The following is a 26,189-nucleotide window of genomic DNA, read 5'->3' on the forward strand; positions in this document are numbered from 1 at the left end:
AAACGCCAAGGGGCTCTAACATCATCTTAAAGAAAAGTAAAGTCAAACGGCATCAATGGCTGGAAGACCTCAAAGGACAGTTTCACCCTCCGGAACTTGAAAGTCGTTTTCTATCCTTTTCACCCGCAGGCACCATCCTTCGCGAAGTGTGAGCGCTGTGTGTTGTTGAGGTGTATCTGTTAAGTGTAGGTAACGCGTGCGTATGTATAGTGCGGTGTCATGTAAGTATTGCAAGATGATGATGATGATGATGATGACAGAAGGAAGAGGGTGGAACCAGGTGCCGGCACACAGTCCGTTCCCTTCGAACAACTTCGAGTGGTCCGCCGAGTTTAACGTAGCCATCCGACGGACGGATCACAATAAACAGGGTCACATGCCCTCACTTCACGAGACACTGCAGAGGGGCTTAGACTTTAATCCAAGCGCCGAGATTAGTGACTAAGGACCCCTCCTGCCCCCTCTGCAGTGATGGCAAAGGGAGAATTGCCCTTCAGCGGAAGGCGTACTCGGCAGTACATCGAACAGATTCTGTTGCTCCACGCTGTGGCTGCTGCATATGGAGTGGCCGTGAATTCCTTCTAACGCCAGGGTCCATGTGGTGGGCGTCAGCAGGGATGTCTTGCGAAGCCTGGACATCGAAGTAATGGAATGGCCGACGGTGAATCTCGAACTAAATCCCATCATGCATATATGGAACATGTTTCACAGATGTGAGCGTGGTCGTCCTATTCCACCACAGACTCCCACTGAAGAATGGGAATCTATACCACACGGTGACCTCCATAGACTTGTCCGGAGCTCGCCACGTAGGCGTCAGACAGCGATGAACGCTTGCGTATGGTCTACATATCATTTTAATGAACCTCTCAAAGTGCAATGGAAAGTACGTTGAATGTCGGGATGGATGATTTTCTCCACTTTGTTTTCGACATCTGTCGGACATTTCAGTTCTTTTTATGCAAACGACCGAGACTATAATGATGTTTTGTCGTGTACTTAAGATGAAGGTATAATTTGGTCACATACACAGACTCAGATTATTGTTCAATGGAGACGCACAGTCACGTTCCCCTAATTCTTTTGAGCAGTGTATGTTCCTTGGCTCCTTAGACGCAGGTTGTCTCGAAAGGAATCCAGCATCGTTTACACTACGACGGTACTGGGCACTACGCAGTGTAGATTGAATAGTTAGCTCGAGCACCCACGCACTATGACACGAAAAGATACATATTTGTTTCGCTCAACATTCAGCTTAATTGAGCGGCCCAGAGATGTGGCTGGTCTCAATGTTTGGCCGCGTTTTCGCCATGGGGTGCCACCCCAGCTCGCACCTGTCGTAAACTCATTTTCAAGCTGAAACAAAATATACAAAAAAATACAGGCAGGTATTGCGGTGAAATTTAAAATGTAAGTCACTCACGTTGACTTATAATTTGAACACGTAGTTTATTTCCATTTTTCCACGAGTACACTTCAATATATTGACTAAACACTTAAAATGCAGTCCGAGGGGCTTTTAGGTCAGCATGGCCAATAATAACTGATGCTATAACACTTCACTGTGAAATTCCTGTGTCGCGATCACGGCACTCGACTGTCTGCTCACCCAAAATACACTGCTGTCTGCTGCCCTAAACCACTATATTGCGCTCAACTTGATCTTTTTCGAACGTCGCTACATATATACTTGTCTCCGACTGTGGCTACCAACCCAATCCTACTCCCAGACAAGCGGCACGTTCGGCTCGTAGAGTCCCTCAAACTCCACCCCTCAAAGATGGCTGCCCTATGCACCCTCTAAACGAGTGTCTAACTAAAAACAATTTTTAACAAAAAAATTACAAATATTTTAAAACTAAACGCAAAGACATGGAAATTTTTCGGGCAATAACATGCTGAAGTCCAATTTTGTTTATATGCTATTTTTTTTACAAATAATGTTCTTGTAGCGTGGTTTTGCTTTTCCCGGATTTTTTATACTAAACATAAATAAAAATACACACTTAATTACTCATCTGCCTCTTTAAATTTTGGAATGATGCCACTAGTTTCGTGTCGTAAATTTATTTATTACCAAAAACACAGTTTCTCTCAGTCGAATCCCTTATTCCGACCTCTCATTCAAAAATGGTATATATTCTGCTAAATCGGCTGTGATTGCTCGATGCAGCTCTACTAGCCGCATCCTTAAACCCTTTGTTCATATTAATCAGCCAAAGCATTGCCGAGATATTAGCTTTTGAACTGTCATAAATTTACAAATTTTAAGACAACAATAACTTTTAAACTATTATATATTTTTGTGGCGTGTCTAGATAATTTACCTATACATATATTTCTGTCCATGACTGCCAACTCGCACCTTCATGTCACTCTTAGTTCTGTTTTTATCAATTTTTCTGCCGCGTATAAATTCCTCCAAGCGCGAAAACACGGCCATACGCAGCCCAGCCAAGCTTCCGCTCGGGTTTTTCCAAGGCCGCATAAACGCTAGTCACTCGCCACGGCCTGTAGCAACCGCCAGCCACGTGCTCTGCGGCGGAAAACTGCCGATCTAATCTCCCCCCCCCCCCCCCCCCACAGCTTGTACGCTCACAACAGACGCATCGGAGGACACATTTTATGCAATGTTTATTGAATACCCTCCCGATCTTAAAGGGAACACCATCGACATTAGCTTGAAGAGTCGACCTCGTGAAGTTCCTTGTGCGTTTCAGCCGCTCTTGGGTTTTGGTGCATGTTGGTCAAAACCCATTGCGAAACTAGCTATCGGAAGAACCAGTTCTGGAAAACACAGAGTGGATGTGATTAAGCTGTTCTTGTGAAGTCTGTGAATCTGAGATAGCTCTAGCCCAATCTTTAATACACCGCTGCATTGGGATGGGTGACGACAGCTCGCAGACACAGGTCGGTGCGTGTGACGCAGGGAGCCGTCTTTTTTCCTAGGATCCCTTATCTGGAGGCTTCCGTTTTACTCCACTTGCGTTGTGAAACAGATGCTCGGATGGAGAGAGTTAACATGTTACAAAAATGAAGGAAGCCTTGCTGGCCCATGTTGCCATACCACAAAATGATCGTCTACATACCTCCAAAAAGATTTAGGTCTCGAAATATCAGATTGTAGTCCTTTGTCCTCGAAGCCTCCCAGGAAAAAGTTATTCGTATCAACACTGTCAATTTGCTCAAAATATTAAATTTAGTAGGTAGAGGTAAGCACGTACTTGAATAGATGTAAGATATCCTCTTTCAGATTAGCTGCTATGCATTGCAGTGAAGTTACGAATGGCACTCATGTGAACAAAGAGACATCGAAACACTGTAATTCGTCGCTCGGTACGAGGCGCAGGTTCTTCAGTCGGCGTATAAACTCTGAATTCCCAAATATGTTGTTCACATTTCCCTAGTAAAAGACTCAAAAGGGAAGTCAAATGTTTTGCACGATAGTATGTTGGCGCTGCTACTTTGGTCTTCATGGCATGCCATAAAGTCTTGGTGGAAATGGCACTCGTATTCAAGCTCTTTTCATAGGGTCAGCAAACTGGTTGCATTTGTGGCGTGTAGATGTTTACCGTGGTACTGCATCTGTAGAATCCTTCTGGAGACGAATATACGCAGGGTCCTGCCAACGATCCATAACCTTGCCAAAATAAGATATTGGAGACAGCAGAGCAGTGGCATTTCTCTCATCAGGATGTGAATTTACTATTTTTGTGTCATTTCTTTTAAAGATGGGAAAGCGTTTCTTTAGTTATAATATAAAACCCATCATATATGTGCTTCAATTGCAAACGACGCCGGCCGGAGTGGCCGAGCGGTTCTAGGCGCTACAGTCTGGAACCGCGCTGCTGCTACGATCGCAGGTTCGAATCCTGCCTCGGGCATGGATGTGTGTGACGTCCTTAGTTTAGTTAGGTTTAAGTAGTTCTAAGTTCTAGGGGACTGATGACATCAGATGTTAAGTCCCATAGTGCTCAGAGCCATTTGAGCCATTTTTGCAAACGACGAAATCTAGTATGGCGTCTCTAAATTTCTTCTTGGGAAGAATGCGGTCTTCCACCTTCTCCGCGAAACAAAAATCAGCTTAGTGTTATTTAGTCTCGCATGCTACAGAATGCTGTTTCCTTGACGATCGCTTTCTCGTCGCGTGAGGACGGGTTTAGTTGGTGAAGATGCTGAGAGCTGCCGCGAACGGGACTTCGCTCGACAACACGGACGAAAGGTTCGTTTCAAGCGTCCGAGAAAGTGTCGATCATAAACACCGCTTATGACACTGCACGAACGAAGGGTAGAGTCACGCACATCAATTGGCTAAGAAATTTCCGTCGGCTGTTGTACTTTAATGATACGTAGTGTTGCAGACGGGAAGCAGATCGAATAGTTTCCTACTTTTTTGTTTCTACTAGTTTTCCTTCCCGGTAGCTCCTCTCTCCAGCTAACAGGATGAACACCGGCCCATAAGGAAGCCAAGCGGCCAGTCACGTCAGGAAATCATTTAGGCGGCAACAGCGCGTCCGCCGGGGCTGTGTAATGCGCCACGCACGGCGATTGGCGAGCCGGTAATTGGCCGAAAGCGCAAAAGCTGGCACCGCTTTATGACCGTGCCCCCATGTCCGGCCCCTCTGACACTCTCTTGCACCAGTCAACCGGCAATCACTGAGTCTTCCAGCCATTACAACAACAGTACGGTTCCTGGTGACGGCAGTGCGGCGCTGGAGAAACTGGAACGTAGAGACTCGACTGAACTCTGTCTCAAGCTAGGAAGGCGTATTACAGGGCAGTAACTCCTTTGAGGAATAAAGTCACTCAAGTCGTACTCACACAGAAAGTGAGCCCAAGTGGACGGAGAACAGGGTGAGTTTTATGACATCATTACAAGGAATTTTACTCGACGGAGCATTTCCAAGTGCTAGCGGCACAATGAGACGGCTTTTTCTTAACGTACTGTAAAATGCGATATGTTACAAACCAAGCAGCAGCAAAGGAAAAGGACGTCATATTAACAGATCATAGGTTCAGCTGTGAACTTCAGCAGTATATAGCATCGTATACATATTTAAGGGTGGTACTGGAAAGGGCAAAGGGAGTGTTTCAAAAATCAAATCGCTCTGAGCACTGTGGGACTTAACATCTGAGGTCACCAGTCCCCTAGAACTTAGAACTACTTAAACCTAACTAACCTAAGGACATCACACACATCCATGCCCGAGATTCGAACCTGCGACGGTAGCGGTCGCGCCGTTCCAGACTGTAGTGCCTAGAACCACCCGGCCGGCCAAAGGAAGTGTTTCTGCCAAAAGAAATCTACTACTGTTAAACAATAGTCTTAGTTTGAGGAAGAAATTTCTGAACGGTACATCTGGAGCAGTGCACTGTATGGAATATAATCATGGATTGATTGGGGTACCGGAAAGTAAGAGAAGCATTTGAGATGTATTGTTATACAATGTGTCGCAGGAGGAATGGCCAATGTTCAGGTATGCGACAGGAACGATCATTTGACGCAGGACACTTCATATGCAGGTATGTCCTGTTCCGAATGGTTTGAGAGACAGAACATATTTAATGCACGATACTGCAGTGTCTGCGTTATTCAGAAGTACCAAGCAAAGTTTCCACAGACTGCATGCGTGACCGAAGGAATAGGCGCTGCTGTGACAACAGCCGTTATGAAATATATGAAATGTATTCGCGTTTGCGAAAGTATGGACAACCATTAACTGTGTGATGGAATGAAGACAATGAAAATTCGTGTCAGAGCGGGTCTCGAACCTGGATTTCCCACTTACCGCGAGCAGTCGCCTTACCATTAGGCTATCCGAATATGACCCACGACCAGAACCGAACTTCCGTATGTCGTCAGCCATGTGTCTACAATCTGCACCCGTACATTAATTATGTATATTCCCGCGCACAGTAGATATTTTAACTGAAAGTCGCTTGCCTGGTGTCGACGGATAAATGCGGTATTTCAGTGCCTGTGTTCCTCCCGACACGCAAGCATATACAAGAATATACGTAATGGATGTACGAGTGCAGGTTCTAGACATATGGTCCATGACTTATGGAAGTTTGTGTCTGGCAGTGATTCGTGCTCGGATAGCCTAATGCTAAGGCGAACGCTAGCGATAAGCAGGCAGTCCGGGTTCGAGACCCGCTCCGGCACGAATTTTCATTGTCTTCATTCAATCGCACAGCTGATGGTTGCCCATATTCGTAAATGCGAATACTTTTCATGTACATCAAATGGACATTGTTATTTATTTTCTATATTATTCAAAACATTCATACGTGGAACAGTTAGTAAACACTAAAACATGTGTTTTAAAAAGTATCAGTTGAAAAATATGTATTTTTAACTCATTCACCTCTATTATCGTACAATTTACAATAAATGCCGGCTGGAGTGGCTGAGCGGTTCTAGGCGCTACAGTATGGAACCGCGCGATCGCTACGGTCGCAGGTTCGAATCCTGCCTCGGGCATGGATGTGTGTGATGTCCTTGGGTTAGTTAGGTTTAAGTAGTTCTAAGCTCTAGGCGACTGATGACCTCAGAAGTTAAGTCCGATAGTACTCAGAGCCATTTGAACCACAATAAATGTTTTAAAATCCCACCGTCAACTACAAGGCATTTTTGCGCTCTTGGGAGAACATGTGTTGCTTATCTGATTGCTCTGCACGTTTCCTAATGAGGACAGCAGCGTCCATGATGCGACCAAGCGTTTCATCCAGTGTTTTCAACTTTTGCTTGTACTCCTCAGACTTCGTACGTGCGCGCCGCTAGCCCAGAAACAACTGTACATTAAAAGTGTTCTATCTCGGAAACCACTCGGAATAAGGAATATATCTCCATGAAATTCTTTTTGCTTCAAATGAGCGATCCTGTCACATCGCGGGAGCTACGTGTAGAAGGACGCTGAAACTTAGGTGAAATGATAAGGTAAAAAAGAGGTGGGAAAAATCAGATGGGCTGGTGAGGTAAGAAATGAGATAGTTCTCTCTGGAATCGTCAAGGAAAGAAATACATGTAAAACACTTACAAACAGCAGTGACTGAACGATGTTCATGTTTAGGGAGTAACTTACATAGTTCTAGAGGGAGCTGTAGAAAAGGGCAACTGCAGAGAAAAACAGAGACTGGAATCTATCTTTCAAATAAGAAGTAAGTAGGATGAAAGTTCTATTCTAAGATGAAAAGGTTTGCACAGTAGAGGAATTCGTGGAGAGTTCCATCAAAGCAGTCAGCGGACTAATGAATCAATTAGGAGAAGAAGAAGAAGAAAACTGATTCAATATGGTCATAAATGAGGTGTTATTTGGTCTAATGCTAAACATCTGCTGGAAAAAATATGAGGTGTTATTTGCCGTGAAGCTAAACATCAGCTCGAGAACAGTATGTGAACACACACAGTACATCCAAAATAAAAGGTTCTCTTTCTTCTCTCATCTTCCGCTACATATTGAAAAAGTGTCCGTAGCGGAACATTTTTTTCGAGGCAGAAACCACGAAGTTAAGTAGAATCATACTAATGTTTCTGTTATGACCTGACGAAGCTACAATCGTCCGATATAACTGTTGGTTCTTTGATTGCTCTGGTAGATGGTGGTTTGGAACTGCAAGATATGAAATACACTGACGCGCCAAACGAACTGGTATAGGCATACGTACTCAAACACAGATATATGTGAACAGGCAAAATACGGCGCTGCGGTAGGGAACGCCTACATAAAACAACAATTATCAGGCGCAGTGGTTAGGTCGGTTACTGCTGCTACAATGGCACGTTATCAAGATTTAAGTGAGTTTGAACGTGGTGTTATGTCGGCGCATGAGCGGTGGGACATAGCATCTCCGAGGTAGCGATGAAGTGGGGATTTTCCCGTACGACCATTTCACGACTGAACAGTGAATATCAGGAATCTGGTAAAACATCAATTCTGCGACATCGCTGCGGCCGGAAAAAGATCCTGCAAGAAAGGGACCAACGACGACTGAAGAAAATCGCTCAGCCTGACAGAAGTGCAATCCTTCGGCAAATTCGTGCAGAATTCAATGCTCGGCCATCGCGAAGTGTCAGCGTGCGAACCATTCAACGAAACATAATCGTAATGGGCTTTCGGAGCGGCAGGCCAACTCGTGCACCCTTGATGACAGCCCGACACAAAGTTTTACTCCACGCCTGCGCCCGTCAATACCGACATTGGACTGTTGATGAGTGGGAACATGTTGCCTGGTCGAACAAGTCTCGTTTCAAATTGTATCAAGCGGATGGACGTGTACGGGTTTGGAGACAATCTCATGAATCCATGGACCCTGCATGTCAGCAGGGGACTGTTCAAGCTGGTGGAGGCTCTGTAATGGTGTGGGACGTGTGCAGATGTAGTGATATGGGGCCCATGATACCTCTAGATACGACTCTGACATGTGACTCGTACGTAAGCATCCTGTCTGATCACCTGAATCCATTCATGTCCGTTGTGCATTCCCACGGCTGGGGCAATTCCAGCAGGACAATGCGGCACCCCACAGGTCCAGAATTGCTACAGAGTGGCTCCAGGAACACTTCCGCTGGCCACCAAACACCCCCTACATTAACATTATTGAGCATATCTAGAATGCCTTGCAACGTGCTGTTCACAAGAGACCTACACCCCTTTCTACTCTTACGGATTTGTGGACAGCCCTGGTGTCAATTCCCTGCAGCACTACTTTAGACATTAGTCGAGTCCATTCCACGTCGTGTTGCGGCACTTGTTGAGTGCTCGCGGAGGCCCTACACGATATTAGGCAGGTGTATCTGTTTCTTTCTCTCTTCAGTGTGTTAGTTCCCATGAATGGTGAAGAGATTTACTTTATCATTCGACTGCGACTGGAATGTGTCGAACATTGACAGCTTTCTTTAAATACTTAAGCATCACTTGGTGAACATATTTACTATTGTCTTGAAACACAGATTTCACTAAATTCAGTATGACAGTTCAATTAAAAACTTGAATAACACGCGTGTCCTAACTAGACCATGTTGTCTGCTTGATCGAACGTCGCGAACTCGGCTGCGCCTGCCTCTGCTCGGCTGTATCTCGGCCTCTGTGTGGTGGCGCTGCGTAGCTGTGAGGGAGGTTGTGGCTTCGTCAGCGCCACGTATTCGTCGTTGCTACGGCACCGCGATCTTTGGATGACACCACAGTTTTAGGGCAGATGTGCTCTCTTTTAGACACACCATCGAGATTTGTTATCACCATGACAATTTTTACAGAAAAGAAATGGAAATTAAAAAAAAATGTGGAAGCTGACTTTTCTGCAAAGGGATTATTTTTAATCGCGAACGATGACGCCAACTAGAAATAATCCACTCAATCGACATTAAGTGACGTTTGGCGCTGTCATCTACTGTGTAGAATCTACACACTTCTATTAACTCTGGGTCCCCTCGAACGCGTGTTGCTGCTATCGTTTTACCTCCCGCAGTCAGACACGAAACCCCAGGAAATCACAGCCTCTCAGCGCGGAAGTCGCTGAAGTAAACACCGGTCTTTAAAGCCTACACGGTATAAGTTGTTGTGAAACTCCTTTGGTTAATTTTTCAGCCAATATTAAAGTATTCGGAGACGGCCAGCACCCCCGGGTTTAACAAGATGTGGGAGGACGGGTAATCGGTCTTAGTTGTGTATCATCACGTCGTCCGCATAAAGTGGTGTAGGGGAACTTAAATTAGTATGACTATACCAGGATTCGGTATCGGCTGCTCTACTATAACCATTCGTTGTCCACCCTACACGCCAATAGGAGGCAGAAGAAACGGTCGTTCCCCTGTCCCACGCACGCAACGCCGTCTGCGAGCGGACGAAACCGGCCTGCGAATTAGCAGCCAAGCGCACACGGACAGCTTAACGCACGCACAATCTGAATTTTAATTAAGACGCCTAACTTATGCGAGTGTTCGGCGGACCGCAAAATCCGCTGCGCATAATTGCAGCCGTTTTTACATCGCATATGGAGGAGAAAAGTACTTGGCAATGATGATACCTCGGATGAGGCTGTTTAATTGCAGTGAGAAGAAGCAATCTCCAAGGAGAGACTTCCTTATTTCTCTTCTGCGAGTTTCAGCGAGCATTCGTAACTGACATAGGCGATAAGGTGCTATCGCATCGAAGAATGCCTCCACTGTATAATGACCATCACCATTCCGTTTGCGTGTAAGGCTCGAACATTATGAGATTTTTAAATATGACGGAAATGAGAAACAGTGCTGATGAAACGGAAAACACATCAACAAGAAAAGTTGCCCCAGCGGCAATTACGTCTCAGCACATAGCCCATCTTATTGGATGCGTGCTGCAACGAGACGCATTTACCTCTTAAGTGCTACAAAAACTTTGGAAATACGTAATGGCGAGTAGTATACTAAAGCGACAATAAAAGCCATCTGAAGAGCAATAATACTATTCTTTTCAAAATGGAATTTCGGAATATTACGTTGACCTACGAGTTATAGTCCGCTGTGTTCTCTATCAAAATTACAACTGGGAGCATCGCCTTTCTAAATGTGGCATACTGTGACATGTCTTTAAAAAGCTGATACTTATTGCATACCGTTTATAAAGACCAGGTGGTGTTTGTATGCGAGAAGTTCATGTTATGCTTTGTGTAATAATGGGAAACGTCGAAAACGGAACCCTTCAAGTAGGTTTACGATAGGGGAGAATGTAATAAATTAATGTTGAACATCAACAACACAGCGTGCACTTAAGCTTAAAGAGAGGAAACAACCCAGACACGTTAAGCATAGATGATAAATCCACAGATTGTGTAACAAAAAAAAAAAACTTCAGTGATGAACATTCATTGTCACCTCACATGGAAGCAACACACAAAGATGCTCGCAAAAAAGAATTCCATCAGCATGTCAGCGTCAGTTTATAACAAGCAATTTCTTGTGGCGACATGCTATGTCTACGTACGTACACACAGTTCTTCGCCGTGGGATTCTTTTCGGAGATCGAAGGCACAAAACATGTTCAGGAAAGGGGTGTAATAATAATAACAATAATAATAACAGTAAGTAGTACCGTGGTCACTGTAAAGAGCTATTTATAGAACTGGGCATCCTTATTGCACTGAGTTCATCACCCACGGAAAACAGTATTAAACAATTTACTAATAGCTACGTATATAACCATGGAACAAGAAACAGTTTGGAATTGTATTCACCCACGAAAGACAAAAACAAAACAGTATTTCATACCAGGAAATAGAATCCATAAACATATTGTTTACATCTGAGGTCATCAGTCCCCTAGACTTAGAACTACTTAGACCTAACTAACGTAAGGGCATCACATACATCCATGCCCGAGGCAGGATTCGAACCTGCGACCGTAGCAGCAGCGCAGTTCTGGGCTGAAGCGCATAGAACCGCTCGGCCACAACGGCGCGCGCGCGCGTGTGTGTGTGTGTGTGTGTGTGTGTGTGTGTGTGTGTGTGTGAGATCTCTGTCTAAACCACAAAACAGATTTCAACCAAACTTTCTCTATCTCCCCCCCCCCCCCCCTCCACTGTCTGGCAATAATCGCTGTGGGGGTGAGAACCACCTACCTATCATGGTCCAGGAGAAACGACGACATAAAAACTGAAATGCATGAAAAACTGCCGCATCATGCATAAAATTTAGTAGCTTTACTCTTTACTGCTAAGACACTTCTACAGTCCAATCAGCTTAAGGAAATCCTTGACACTTGACAGAACTTTTGATAGCTTTCGAAGCGAAGCTTCGACGGCTTTTGGCGTAAACAGTAGCTCTCTACAGCGCTATGAAGAGACGTTGCTATAGAGAAGTTTACAAAATCGCGTTGCACACACGTGAAGCAGCTGCGCCCAGCGTGCAGAAATACTAAGTTTCTTAATTTGGTTGCTCGACTTACACATTTTTACATTAAGCATATTTCTTTGTACAACTGTCTCATAATTTCGAAAGTATCGTCACGAATAAATGGCAATGAAATTTTTTTAATGACGCTACAAACATGTTTTTTTTTGTTTTCGTGTCTAATATAAAATTGGCAAAATGAATACCCGAGTAACTCTTGGTCTGTCAGCTAGATGTTTAATAAATTGCCAGAGGAAATTGTAAAAGTTAATTTCTTTTACGAAAACCGATGGATAAGCGTTCCCGCTCATTGAGTCTAGCGCGCCGCTCGAGGAATGCACACGGCGGCCGCAAATGCTGGGAGGGCGCTTCGCGTACTGGAGAACCAGCCCCGTACCCCCGTGGGCCAAGAAGATTCCTGTGGAGCGATCCACCTGGTCAGGTCGCTCGAACGAGGACAACGGTTTTGGCATACCCGGACTGTGCGTCGCGTTCCGATAGCATGGAGGCTCGTGAATTCAGTCCAAAGTGGACTTGTTATTGAGAAGCAACTGTACTGTGAATCAGGAGGAAGTTGGTCTTACATGGCTGGAAAGAAGTTCTACTGCACCGTTATACACTAAAGAAACTGGTACGCCTGCCTAATATCGTGTAGGGCCGTAGCGAGCAAGAAGTGCTGCAACACGACGTGGCATGGACTTCACTAACGTCTGAAGTAGTGCTAGAGTAAATTGACGCCAGGAATCCTGCAGGGCTGTCCATAAATCCATAAGAGTACGAGGGGATTGGAGATCTCTTCTGAACAGCAAGTTGCAAGATATCCCAGATATGCTCAATAATGTTCATATCTGCGGAGTTTGGTGGCCGGCGGAACTGTTTACACTCAGAAGAATTTTCCTGGAGTCACTCTGTAGCAGTTGCGACGGTGTGGGATGTCGCATTTTCCTGCTGGAATTGCCCAAGTCCGTAGGAATACATAATGGACATGAATGGATGCAGATGATCAAACAGGATGCTTCCGTACGTGTCACCAGTCAGAGTATCTGGGCCTATCAGGGGTCCCATATCAGGGGTCCCATATCACTCCAGCTGCACACGCCCCGCAACCATTACAGAGCCTCCACCAGCTTGAACAGTCCTCTTCTCACTTGCAGGGTCCATGGACTCATGAGGTTGTCTCCATACCCGTACACGTCCATCCACTTGATACTATTTGAAACGGGACTCGTTCGACCAGGCAACATGTTCCCACTCATCAACAGCCCAATGTCGGTGTTGACGTGCCCAGGCGAGTCGTAAAACTTTGTGTCGGGCTGTCATCAAGGTTACACGACGGCTCCGAAAACCCATGTCGATGATGTTTCGTTGAATGGCTCGCACGCTGACACTTCGTCATGGCCCAGCATTGAATTCTGCATGAATTTGCGGAAGGATTGCACTTCTGTCGCGTTGAATGATTTTCTTCAGTCGTCGTTCGTCCCATTCTTCCAGGATCCTTTTCCGGCCACAGAGATGTCGGAGATTTGATGTTTAACCGGATTCCTGATATTCACGGTTCACTCGTGAAATGGTCGTACGGGAAAATCCCCACTTCATTGCTACCTCGGAGATGCTGTGCGCCGACTACGACACCAGGTTAAAACTCACTTAAATCATGATAAACTGAAATTGCAGCAGCAGTAACCGATCTAACATCTGTACCAGATACATGTTGTCTTATATAGGCGTTGCCTACCGCAGCACCATATTCTGCCTGTTTACATATCTCTGTATTTGAATATGCCTGCCTATACCAGATTCTTTGGCGCTTCAGCTCAAGTCACAGACGTTGTACTAAATCAGAAGGTGACTGTACCATTTTCTATGTTTTGTGATTTATGAACATGTGAAGTCAGAAAATTTTGTATCCCAACTGGCGAGGCCGGTGTTAGTGTCCGATGGTTAACGTTTGGTTTCGGAGAGATTTATCTGTTGTTTAAAGGATCTCTTCGTGATTTAGTGTATCATCTACTCTCTCAACTGCTGAGGGACATTGCTTCCTGATTTCATTTCTTGTTCGGCTGTGTTCAGTCAATATTCCACAGGCACAGTACTGGCTAAACGTTATTTATTTTCTAACAAGATTTATTGGTGTGAAATTATTCTATTCTTTTCTCTAAAGTTAAAAAAATTAAGCTTTAAAGAGAATTCCTTGATACTATTGTAATAGCTGCGGTTCGTTGGTTTCTTAATTCATAATAAAGTACATAGCTACTTTGGGGGCCGCCCACTCTTCACTCTTCAAGAGAACTTGTGTTTAAGATCTTTTCAGAAATAAAGAAATGTTAAATGATGATAGAAGTGTTACGCCTCTAGGCTCCAGTACCACTACGCCTAAAATCTTTACAGAAATGAAAATAATTACTAAAGTATGTGTGTTTAAAGAGACAGCTAAAACGTTATTCACACAAAGATTACTTAGAGGACTTTGTGCAAAGGGTAGTAATGAAAGGTGATAACTACGACACATTGTCCCTTCTCAATACATGATCATGGTTTGTAGCTTTCACAACGAAATCGTTTATCAAGATGTAAAATACGTGATGGTAATGTATGTTGACAGTTTTTCAGGTTGACTCAGGAGCATAGTTGAATATGGCGGCAACGGAGTCTGGAATTGGTGGAAGTGCACAGCACCGTCTTTACAGTCCAGGAGCCATCTGCGTCTGTCCTTAGTCTATGCGGCATTGAAGAGCGGAATTACATTTTATGTCACTAGTTACCTGGAATAAATCTGTGTAACTCAAGGAACATTATACAATGCGATCTACCGCATAAGGAAGTTCAGCTGTTAAGACACTGACCTCATAATCGGAAGGGTGAGCTGCTCTTTCCACCCTTCCTGACTTGCGTTTTCCGTCATTCCTCCAGGTCAGTAAGGCAAATGCCGGGATTGGTCCTTAATCGAGACCACGGCCGACCACCTGTTCCATCCTCATTGACTACCTATCCTACCTTCATAAAGCATGTTATGAATGATATTTGAGTAAACCACTAGGTGGCAATCTAGAATTCCTACAGCTGTCAGATACTAAAAGACATGTTATAATATACGTGCAACAGCACGTTGCTGAAATTAAAATCACAAACAACTACAGAAATCAATTATGGTTTACTCAAGTTGACATATGTCCAAATACAACGTCAGAACATATACTGACGAAGCCAATAATGCCGAAATATGCTTATATACCAAAATAAAATATTAACGGTTTTCCTGTTCTCTGCATATAGTCACAAACTGAAGAATATCCGGGAAAGACAACTATTAAGAGTGAGGGACAGGAAGGAAAGACAGTCACCTAAGTTCAATTTGAAAAGATGCCCAGGAGGTTAATGTTACTTTTGCAGCCAGCGCTGTATACTGAATTTCATCCCTGTCTACCTCCTAATAACCTAAAAACTTAATCGTATACATACGATCTGTCTGCTACATAGTGCTCAGCGTGTTTCCTACCCGGAAAACTGCACACGATGCAGCAATAACATCTCACATATTGAAACAAATTTTAAAAAAAATACTTGGCGCTTACCTGAGCGACCAGTGTGAAAGCGGTACGAATTTTATTCCACACACAAATCATAACGAGTGAGAGAAAAAAAAATGCTGGAAGCTTGCTGACGCTGTTCACTTGAAACCCGTTCCGTTCTCTTCTGGCGAACACTTGTAAACGTGACTTGCGTGCGCTCCCACTATTGCAGAACCGTAATACATCACCGCGGCGACTCAACACACAAGACAAATTCAGCCCCATAACAAGACAGGCAGGACAAGACACTCCATTTTTCACCTCCACTTTCGGCAGCTACTGGTCCGCCGGCAGCCAGCTTGCAGGTGGGTTGCAAGGGAGCGTAATTGCGAAGGAAGAGCTGCCGTTGTGTTTGTAAAATGACCTACGGAACTGTTGACGCTGCTGTCCACCGTAGGTAACGTCGAAGCTTGAGACATGATTACAGCACATCACACCAACTGGCAAATCACACTCGATTAAGAGCATTGTGAGCTGCTGGTTGCATACTCAGTGTCTTGGAGGTGCACAACACTGGTGCAGGGTATCTAATCGCAAGAACATTAGCGCACGGAACCATTTAATTACTAACAGACGATAGTACATCTTGCAGTACATGATTTTTCACACATTTCTAACAGCCTTGTGCCGTATTCGATGGCGTCTTTCTGGAATACTGTTTTGTTCTACGCCTTTACCTGAAAGAAAGGTCGCACACTCTAGGAACTACAGGCGATAACGAACTGCGTAAAAATCCTCCTGTTCTACATTTCTTTTAACGGCGGAATACGAGGCCACTTTCAGTACTGGCGACACTCTTCTTCCCGCACTTTATGAATGTACAAATCGAGCAGATTTAAACATGAATGAATACGACCGATGCCAAATTTAAACGAATTCTGTCAGCAGCCGACAAAAAAGCATCAGTCACTTCCACCAATAAATGGATTCTGTGAAGTGTAAACGTTAAAGGCTTGAGAAAAAAAAGGTCCGTTAGTGTCCAGTGCATCAACTAGCAAGTGGATAAATGTAAGCCACTGAAGTGTAACGCTCGTAAGCTTACCAAAATCGCTGTAGAGTTCCACTGCATCATCAACCCAAGCAAGAGCGCTAAGATACGCTGGCTTTTGCACTGACGTCAACATAAGATGGAACGACTGCATAAATCTCAGAAAGAGATAGGAAATTGCCAGTCAGTGGCTCATTCAGAGCATTCTGCGGAGATGTAGTTACTTCTGCAAAACGAGTGGCACACAAGACATTAGTGTGTTTCAACTGTGATTACTATTCGCCAGTTTAGGATGCTTATCAAATTAGCATGTCTGAAGAAACTGAAAAAGTCGAAAGGAAAGCGGGGATAGAATCCATGCTAATGCAGAGCACACGAAAAGCTGATTTTAAATTTCTAGAACTGTCTTCGTAAGTAATACTAGGAACATACTGTTCGCCCCAACAGTACGAAATGAGTTCAAAAAACGCAAGAATTTTTGTTTATTGGAAAGAATTTCATTTATTCTTCTACATCAAAATAGCCTCAATTAGATATTACACATTATAGTTCTTTTTTACAAACCCCGAAACGCTTCTGGAACACCGTCTTCGGGACGGCTTTTTTTTTTGTTCTCTTAGAGGCGTGTTTTTAATTTCATCTATGCTTGTAAAACGATAGCTTTTTAAGGATTTTTTTATTTTTGGCACCAGAGAAAGTCAATCGAGTCCGTTTCTGGCGAATATGGAGCGTGGGGCATCATTGCAGTACTGTTTTATGCCCAAAAATTCACGAACAAGCACTGAAGCGTGAGTCGATGAATTATGATGGTGCAAACGCTATGAATTGTTTCGCCGCACATTCGGACGTCTTGCTTCGGATTGTTTCAGGCAAAGGGCATTTAACTACCATGCAGTAACCCCTAATTGATCGTTCGACCACTTCACAAGAACTGATGGTGCACTATGGGCTCAAAATAGAAAAACACGGTGAGTATAATGTTTACATTTGAACGCCCTTGCCGAGCCCTTTTTTCCGGGAGATGGCGCTCCAGAATATTTCCACTGGGATTGGACACGTATTTTATCATCTGGTACGATAGCTTCGGTAGTTCTGTCTCGTCGTTAACTTCATTTAGTGACTTCAGAGCAATTTGCATTCGTTGCTGTTTTTGTCCGAATTTCAACAGTTTTAGAACAAAATTTTGCTTCATACGTTCCATACCCGAAACATCCGAAAAAACTTCATGGTATAAGCCAATATCATATATGCCAATATCATCAGCGACTTCTGTGATTCGACGATCGTTCATAATTATTTCTTTCACCTTTTTCATGATTTTTGCTGTTGACTGTGTACAGTGACGTCCACGGCTTCTACGTCACCTTCATAGACTTCTTCGAAACACTTCTACCACTCGTAAAGCTTTTTTTTACTCCTAGCAGACTAAAAAAACCCAAACTGTAGTACTAATTTTCTGATCCGTTTTCAGTTAAAATAAATAATAACAACCGGATATTTACCTTACCTTTCCTTTATGCGATCTGGCCCAGGTGCAATTGTGAAGCACTTTTTAATGACAATCGGCACGATATGTTGTGATTTTATTATTATTGGGGTTGAAATTTATTTTTATTTGTGTCTTATGGCTACATTTTAGCAAACCTGTACAACATAATGTGAACAATAACCGATTCTTTTGAAGACGACTTTTTTAAAGATGTCGAAGCCTACGTCAAGAGGTTCTAATAAATCTCTTTACTACTGCAACCGATCTGGCTGTTTTTCTTATTTTCCTCACCAAGATTGCGTTCTACAGTTGCTGCCTCCAGCCATGTTCAAGATTTTAAAACTAGGATATAAAAAGACCCGTAGAAGCAGCCGTTTTATTCGCGCTGCATCCGTAGATGGAAGAGGAAGGAACACGCGAAGCCATGATCACGTAACCTCACCTCTCACTGCACGGTCTCTTGAGGATTATATGTAGCATGGAAACGACTAAGTAGGAAACTTAATCATGAGTCAATCTGTACAAAAAATAGCAGTTCAGAGGTGCCTCTTGATTGTACCTAATGACTTGGAGATAAAGTTGGGATTTAGCGAGGTGGTATTTCAACCGGTTCGAGGTCTAAAATGCTTCAACAAGCGTCACGTAGACCAAAAGGCACAAGAGAGACTATTAACCTTCACGCAGAACAGGCTGTTATTAGCAATCAGTGGGCTAAGTACTGTAAGAACCTTATACGGACATCACGTCTACGCCAGCCCTGTATTATAATACTCAATCACGAAGAGCGTTATTTTCTAAAAAATCACCGCATCTCCAGACCATAGAGACGCCATGTTCGGAACTACCTGAAAAAAAGCTCCATATAAGGACGACTAAATGAGATGTAATGTAGTTGGTTCTAAGCGACGTATTCCAAGGAATGATTTTCCTAGTATTCCCATTAGTGGTGGACTCGCAGAACATTTGCAAGTTAGAAGTGAATGTTGCCGTAAAGTCTCTTCTCTCTCTCTCTCTCTCTCCCCCCCCCCCCCCCCCCCTCCCCGCACACATACCTATAATAATTTCTGATTTAATCAAATTAATTCATGCAACTGATACGATGAATCGTTGCGATCATAAACCATCATCCCCACGCACAGAAACCGCCACCTTAGCACCCCTAAGCTTAAACAGTCAAGACGTCGGAAATTACTAGTCTGTGTCGAATTACTTCCAATAATGTCAAATATGCTTCAAAATAGTACTATCGACTGTAGTATCTGTAACCAAATACATATACAAATTACGTTATTGATGTCCTTAATTCACGCTCCGCTATAAAAGACAAGATTCTTAACATCATCGACAAGTAATACTTCTCGTCGAAATGCAAGATGACATTGTATCAAAGTACAGCCACGAGTATTTGTTAAGTACTTCGCTTAAATTTATTCGATAATGCTACAATTCCACACACCTCTATTCCTAAAACACCATTAATTAAGATTTATCGAGTGTGTTTTCAATACCAAGAATGACACATGAAGCAGAAATGTGTGCATTAAAAAAAGGGCTGCACACTCTCGATGAATGACAAGCACAAAGAGAACATATGACAGCGTTCTGAAGTTAAAACCACCTGAGACTGTAAACTACTACCGGCCGGTGAGGCCGAGCGGTTCTAGGCGTTTCAGTCTGGAACCGCAGGGCCGCTACGGTCGCAGGTTCGAATCCTGCCTCGGGTATGGTGTGTGTGATGTCCCTAGGTTAGTTAGGTTTAAATAGTTCTAACAAGGGAACCTCCCCATCGCACCCCCCTCAGATTTAGTTATAAGTTGGCACAGTGGATAGGCCATGAAAAACTGAACACAGATCAATCGAGAAAACAGGAAGAAGTTGTGTGGAACCATGAAAAAATAAGCAAAGTATACAAACTGAGTAGTCCATGCGCAAGATAGGCAAGGGCAATGTAAGCCAAGGAGCTCCGTGGTCCCGTGGTTAGCGTGAGCAGCTGCGGAATGAGAAGTCCTTGGTTCAAGTCTTCCCTCGAGTGAAAAGTTTACTATCTTTATTTTCGCAAAGTTATGATCTGTCTGTTCGTTCATTGACGTCTCTGTTCACTGTAATAAGTTTAGTGTTTGTGTTTTGCGACCGCACCGCAAAACCGTGCGATTAGTAGACGAAAGGACGTGCCTGCCCAATGGGAATCGAAAACATTTGATCGCAAGGTCATAGATCAACCGATTCCTCCACAGGAAAACACGTCTGATATATTCTATACGACACTGGTGACGGCATGTGCGTCACATGACAGGAATATGTTGTCGACCCACCTAACTTGTACACTTGGCGAATGGGTAAAAAGATTCTTCTACCTTGCCCGATTTAGGTTTTCTTATGGATGTGATAATCACTCCCAAAAACGTGATGAAAACATAGGAGTTTGACACATAAACTGAAAATAAAAAATTAAACTTTTCACCCGAGGGAAGACTTGAACCAAGGACCTCTCGTTCCGCAGCTGCTCAAGCTAACCACGGGACCACGGCGCTTCTGAGTTCACCCTATCCTTGTTGTTGCCTGTCTTGTACATGGACTACTCATTATCTATATTTTGCTTAGTTTTTCATAGTTCCACACAACTTCTTCCTGTTTTCTCGGTTGACTTGTGTTCAGTTTTTCAAGGCCTACCCAGTGTGCCAACTTATAACTAAATCTGAGGGGGGTGCGATGGGTAGGTTCCCTTGTAAATTCAAGGGGACTGTTGACCTCAGATGTTAAGTCCCATAGTGAGCAGAGCCATTTGAACTTTTTTTTTTTTTTTTTTTTTTTTTGGAATCTACTGTGCCGCCCCTGGTGAACATACGCTGTTCGCTCACTACGATGTGAAACAGAGCGGACAGAATTGTTAAATGAACATCGCAGTGTTTTAAGAAGAAAAAAACGCAATATGAATATGCCATATTGTGTCGGACAGCATCACCTGGACGAACAGGAGGAGAACATCTGAGAAGCTAGTGAATCATGTTTCTTTGTTTCACACACGTCCGGTATAGCTTCGATCTGAGTTTAAAAGCCCAGAATGTATGATAAATACACTCTTCGCAGAACTTGCCGAAACGTATAACGACGGGATTTCTCCACGCAAGGCGACATTAGACCATGCAAGGTGAGGGCCATGACACCGTCCCTTACCTACAACCAGACATCGTTAGAGATAGTCCTTAATACTTACACTCTGCAATAATAATAACAATAATAACAATAATAATAAGACTATTAATAAGTGAACGACCTCAGCCAAGACTGATTCTATTTGCAAGTACTGAACAACTGGACGAGGCTCATAGTTTCGAAAGCATAAACGGGAAGGATTTCTGCAATACGAGATCAGGTTCCTACGATAAGGAGCTAGCTGAAGTGACGTGGGGCTACCAGAAGTAAATCTTGAAATAGCAGATGGCAGTTGTAGGGAACGTGGGGATCAAAAGGGGACCACGTCACGCATTACATCTGGATGTGAATGAGCCGTGCTGCGGCTGGCGTTGGTGCTATTTGTAGGTTTCTGTCCTCTGTTGGAGGCCAGACCGTATCGTTTAGTTGACGTGGTTGCGGTTGTTTGCCTTCTTCTCGTGTTGACTGGCGCCACTTGGTTTCGCAAGCGTTGCCTGTCCGCTAGAGGCAGCAGCGGTGGTTATCGATATGTAGTAACTGTGGCCCTATCTTTGGTTCTTCCGGGTCGTGAGTTGGGGACTCAGGAGCAGCCAGGTCCGCGCAGTGCGCGAAAACGGCGGGACCACTGACGGCGCGCATGGACTGCCGGATCTAAGGCCTGTGGTCACGAGGGTGCACGACCTCATCGTAAACCGGATCCTGCCAGCTTTGAGTGCATTTGGACTCAAGTAGAGAAACCTCCACCATTGTGAGATCTTGCGATTCTCCAGTGACTTGGGATCGTGTTGTTGCTCGTAGTGTTGCCGAGGAGCGAATGGAGCGCTTGGGGAAGGTGGATCTGATTAGCTTTCCTGGACCTCTAATTACTATTTATTGCGTTCAGTTTGTTACTATTTGTTAAGTTCAACCAGCGGTATGTTTCCTGCCTCGTGGCCGCTAACGCGGCAGTTACCTGTCCTGGGAGTTAGTGTAGGTAACGGCAGTGTACGGTTCCTCGCCTTGCCGCTGCTGTCCGGTGAGGCGTGTAGTTTTGTCAGCTTTCTTGACTGTAGGTTGGTTGGCGATTCTTCTACTCTGGTGGTAGTGATTATTTTCTCGTTCCTGGTGCTCTAAGCACAGTATTTTGAGGGCAGAGTCCAGACCGCCGGTTCCGGCTTTGGCGTATTTTTGCATCTTTGCAAATGGCTCTGAGCACTATGGGACTTAACTGCTGTGGTCATCAGTCCCCTAGAACTTAGAACTACTTAAACCTAACTAACCTAAGGACATCACACACATCCATGCCCGAGGCAGGATTCGAACCTGCGACCGTAGCGGTGGCGCGGTTCCAGACTGTAGCGCCTAGAACCGCTCGGCCACTCCGGCCGGCGCATCTTTGCATTTGGTTTATTGGACGTCAGGTAGCATCAGCAAGATTACATTAATCATTCGTTAGACTGCCACTAGTCTGAGTTACCATCTTGTGAAGCGATTGCAACTTTTGGCTGCCTATCTCATCGTTTGTGAAAGTGTTTTTTGCCGGACCTACTCAGAGGTCGATTCCTGGTGCACTGTCTGTGATTGGCCCTTGTGTTTTATTATTGTATATGCTGTTTTATTGTATGTTTCTAAAATTTTTTATATAATTGACATTCTTGGCGTTACATCAGGTTTAAATGGTTGTGGTATCAAGTTTATCATTATTTTGTCTCAACAGTTTGGTGATCAGTTGCGTGTCTTTAAATTAACCTTTGCTTTTGCATTGCTATTTTGCAGTATGTTTGTTAAATTTGTTTTAATAATTGTCGTTCTTGGCGTTAAAGGCCTTCAGCCGTGACTGTGGTTACCTGCCTTAAAATTCTAATTGGGATCACAATGGCTTGTTTTAAGACATTATTTGCTGTGTCTGTACTTTATGCTCATTTGGTAAATTGTAACGCACTGAAAGCACTATTAATTACACAGTTGTTTATTCTTTCATTAATAACGTGTGATATCTTTGTTTATTGCTGAGTTTGGAATTATCGTTTTAAAATAAATGTAGGTAATTACAAAAGGGAACCAATAGTAACTGATTACGACCCCGTCCGCAATCGTAACCGAATCCTGCCTCCTCGACTACCAGGTTTCAGTGAAGCCTTGCCACTCACGAAACATTTCAGAAAGCTTGAGATGGTCTCTAAAACAAAGCACCAGAAGTTGAGGATACAGTATAAGTTAATGAAAGACGTTTCCCATGCTCTCACTGTTGTAAAAAATGAAAAAATTCAAAACTGACTGCAACCGCAGCGTAATCACCAATCATTTAATCCATTGCAAACGACCCAACATTAAAGTGATCACTACTCCTTAGCAAGCCACCTACCTCATAAGCATCACTGTACCCAACATCCATAATTTGCAAATTACCTACAATGAGGACTGTCGAACACGGGGAACTGGCAGATACAACTTAAAAAAAATAAAAGAAAAGCACACGTAATATCAACGCACATGATCCTGTGGTTATATCGGATAACGGCTATATACCAAAATGGACTGCAGAAGGCAGTTATATCCAACATCCACAGAAAAGATACTCGAGTTCTTGGAGAACCTAGTTAATCAGAATTGAAAAGATGGCGCCTCAAGGAACAGCGACTACTTAGATCTCGGGTGAAGATAGACACCCTGTGGGTCCCTTCGTAAAACTATTAGTTTTAGTTGTTTACTCTGATGACAAGTTGCGAAAAAAAGGAAGAGTAGATGTGGCACTGCTCATTGGTAGTATCGCAAGTAAAAACCAATTATCTTAATTAAACATATGAACTTGCCTAGATGGTGTCTTTTTCATTGAAGAGCATAGACAAATTAATGATAACACTGTTTAAACAGTTACGATTACACATATATTCTGTAAAAATGAACGAACAAATTCGGGCAACAATACAGTAATAATAATAATAATAATAATAATAATAATAACAATAATATCAAACACGCACTCCACCGTCGCACTGACGTCGACCGGCTGTTGGAGAAACATGCGGCACAGGACTCTTGCAACTGAGACAGATACCGGAAGAAGACAGCCGTGCATGACAGATTACATGAAAGCTAGCCAAGAATCAGCTCTTAGGTCAACAGTACAAAGCTTCTCACAGCACAGCGATGCAGGAACCAGTATCAGAAATCTGCACTCCAGTGTCTAACTAATAGCCTGCGTAATAAAGCACTGCAAGGGTAGGCTTTGAAGAAAGAAAAGCATAAAACGAAAACACCGATTCTTGGCTGACCAACAGAACACTAAGATAGGAAAATGAAGAACTCACTTTTACTATACAGGAACAAGGCATCAGAACCAACGCCATCACAGTTAGAAACGAGAAAGCAGCAGAATACCTTAAGTGTCGTCTCTACAAAGGAACTGAGGAAATACTTGATCAGATCTTGAGTTGTTGCAAAAAGATCGCTCAGACTGACTGTCAACACAGGTAAAATGCTATTGTACGAATTATCTGACAGAATGTATGTCGAAATTACTCCGTGCCGGTGGCAAGGAACTGGTGTGAGCACAAGTCAGAACACGTTGGCGAAAACGAACATGCCACTTAGAGTAGGACTTCCGACACATTGAATGTTGGAAGAAAATACACCAGAAAAGGAAAGTATGGATCATTGGTATTACCATATCAGGTGACAGCAGAATTCAGATAAACAATTGCCAAAACTTACCAAAGACAAACAGTTGAATATCTAACTACAACGATTTGCGCAAAAATCTGTGGATTGGTTCTCGATATGCTGGGAATAGTGCCAACAGATCTTAGTGGGCGCTTGAAAACCGTTGGCACCGATAAAATATGCATTCACCAACTACAAAATACCACTTTACTGGGATCTGAATGAATTATTCGTCGATATACACCGATGACTACCAGCTGAATAGCTTGTTTGTCCGTTTTTGGAACGAAGTACTTCACTGATTCTGTGTATGAGGAATTCGACAGTCTGCTGGTAGGTTTGTGGAGGTATCGGGCATTAGATGCCTACGCACTGGTCATGAAATTCACGTAAATAACGGGCCGCTGATTTGCGTACTGGCACTGGCGCCAAATAGCGATCGAGATGGGTTCCATAGGATTTACATCAGGCGAATTTGGTCGCCGAGACATCAACGCGAGTTCCCTATAAGGTTTCTCAAACCACTGTAGCACTGTGCTGTCTCCGAGACACGGACACTTATGCTGCTGAAAGATAACATTGGCATCGGGGAAGACATCAAGCCCAAGGAAAGCAGGCGGTTCGCAGCTGTCAGCGTGTCTTCGATTACTACCACAGGTCCCACGCAAGTGCAGCAGAATGTCTCCCACAGCACACTACTGCTCCCACCAGCCTGCGTCCGTGGCGCGCTACACGTTTCGAGCCGCCGTTCACCTCGATGAGGGCGTTTGAGGAGATGACCGTCAACCTAGTGTAGCAAAAACATGATTCTCCCGAAGAACCGACACGTTTCATTGATCGACGGTCAATGTAATCCTAACTGACGATGTAATTGGGTCAAAATGTGAACATAGTGGTGGTCTTCTGAAGAGCTCTATGTTCGAGAATGCACGATGAACAGTGTGCCCCGAAACACTTGTGCGTATACCAGTGCTGCGCTCTTTCGGCAGAGATGCCACAGATCACCATCTATCCTACTTTACAGAGCAGACAAGCCTCCGAACCCCATGTTCTGAGTAGAATCGTGGACTTCCAAACATTTAGCGCCTAGTGGTAGTTTCACTGTCCTTCAACATCTTTCCGTAGATGCTCACGGCTGTAGCACGTGAACATTCGACCAGCTTCGCCGTTTTTGAGATACTCGTTCACAGGCTCTACATAATAATAATCTGACCTTGGTCGAAGTCGCTATCTCAATGGATTTCCCCATTTGCAGCCCATATCTTCTCCAGGGTGATCCCCGTCCGTGTCTGCTCCGCTTGCATACGTTTGTTACCGCGTCACGCGGCCGCAACGCCATCAGGCAGCACCCAACGTCGCACTGTGCAGTGGTCTAAATGTTGTGGCTTATCATTGTATCACGCAGCTATAGCCACTTGGGAAGTGCACGACTAGTGATGAAATACAAAATCCAGCATTTTGGTGTCAGTTGCTGTTTATTGT

General features: G+C 43.9%; 1 protein-coding gene across 2 annotated transcripts in view; it reads right to left on the reverse strand.

Moving 5' to 3' along the window:
- The window catches only part of LOC126162769 (uncharacterized), a 493,174-nt gene that overhangs the window by 154,429 nt on the left and 312,556 nt on the right, over positions 1–26,189 (reverse strand). The window lies entirely within an intron of this gene.

This window comes from Schistocerca cancellata, chromosome 2 (genome assembly GCF_023864275.1).
Source record: "Schistocerca cancellata isolate TAMUIC-IGC-003103 chromosome 2, iqSchCanc2.1, whole genome shotgun sequence".
Lineage (NCBI taxonomy): Eukaryota > Metazoa > Arthropoda > Insecta > Orthoptera > Acrididae > Schistocerca > Schistocerca cancellata.